Raw genomic sequence first — 1,751 nt, forward strand, 5'->3', positions numbered from 1 at the left:
ACACTTTCTACCCCCTTCTCTTTTTTACCAGCTCTCCTTGGCGTGGTGCCACCCCCGCCCATCTGGCCCCCTTCTCCCTCCCTCCTTCCTCCTCCGCTCCAGCCCCGTCACCCACTAATGTTAGTCATCTCTCTCTCTCTCTCTCTCTCTCTCTCTCTCTCTCTCTCTCTCTCTCTCTCTCTCTCTCTCTCTCTCTCTCTCTCTCTCTCTCTCTCTCTCTAGCGTTCATTTTAAATAATTCACACTCTCCTGGGAGAAAGACAAATGTGTTCTTTTGAGCCCAGCGTCTGATGTATTTATTTAGCTGGCCAGCCATAGAACAAGTAGTGGGCGCCGACAACACACAAATACACACACACACCTACACTTGCCCATGCACTCCAGTATAAATGTATACACATACTTGCACACACACATACACACACTCACTTGCAGGCGGGCCATTAAAATGTCCCCTGGTTATAGAATATGTGAGCTGGAGGGAGGCCAAGCATTCACCTTCATCCTTCCTCTGCCTTCCTTGACTTGGGGAGAGTGAAACAAGGAAGGAGAGGAAGGAAAGGGGGAGAAAAACGGAGGACATGGAAAGGAGGAGGAAGAAAAATAGGGAGCGGAATACAAGGCATTGCAGAAAAGAGCTGTCAGAGAAGTTGAATTATTCCACTGGTTGCACTCATTGTTAGTCGCTCTGCATAAGAGCGGCGGCTGAATGCATAAAATATGAGTTGTAAAAGCTGAGGATGATTTCAAATACACACAATGTGGTGTGTGGAGAGACGACTGTGAAGAGATGGGGATGAGAGAAGGGGGGGGGAAGAGGGGGAGGTTGAGTAACATGAAAGGAAAAGAGGGAGGCAGATGGCGGAGAAAGAGAGTGAGAAAAGGAGTAATGGATGAGAAGGAGTTCAGTGGACTTGATTGAGGGGTTGAAAGCTGAAGGACAAAGACGGAGTTCTTGGGAGGAGAGAGAGTTGGAGGATAAGGAGGAGGGAATGGAGGGAGAGTAGTTGAGTCGGTGTTTGGGGGGGAGAGGAGGGGAGATGGTGGAGGAGAAGAACAAAGTTCAGAGAGAGAGAGAGAGAGAGAGAGAGAGAGGAGGAGTGGATAATGAGGAGGAGAAAGAAAAAAAGGGAGAACAAGATGACAGGACTTTGGCCATGGGCTGAATCAGTGAGAAAAAGTACACCCATAAACTACAACACATGTTCCTCCCATCCTTCTTCTGCTCTCTGCCTCCTCTTACCACTTTCACACTCATGAATTAAATACTGCTGACATGAATGCATCAGCGTTGGAAAAGGTTGGTGTCCAGCTTAATCATGTTGCTACCTCGCCCGACATGACAGCCTCATTTCTCTCTGCCTCAGTCATGACCACTCTCTTGAATCAAAAGCATGAATCAAAACAGACTTTCACCATTAGCTGATCCAGTGGTTAAGAAGCTGGTAAACTGTAGTTTAGTATAATTTTTTTCCATTATATTTGACTTGGTTTCTGTTTAAAGTTACTTCTTTTTTTTTTTTTGCATGTCATCCCCTCTCCTCACTCTCTGCTGCCTGCTGTAAAATACAGCAGAATTGCCTTAAAAAAAAAAAAAAAAAAAAAAAGCAGAAAAGGTTGGCTTCCTACGCAGTCATGCTGCAGCCTCACCGGACATGACACTGACTTTTCTCTCTCTCTCAGGTTCAGCCGCAGCCACTCTCATGAAAAAAATAGATTTTCACCATCAGCATCAAGAGTATTTCTGTGGC

The sequence above is a fragment of the Centroberyx affinis genome, unplaced genomic scaffold, assembly GCF_046629955.1.
Source record: "Centroberyx affinis isolate AG114_WGS23_722 - 3 ecotype Tasmania unplaced genomic scaffold, CSIRO-AGI_Caff_v1 ptg007673l_1, whole genome shotgun sequence".
Lineage (NCBI taxonomy): Eukaryota > Metazoa > Chordata > Actinopteri > Beryciformes > Berycidae > Centroberyx > Centroberyx affinis.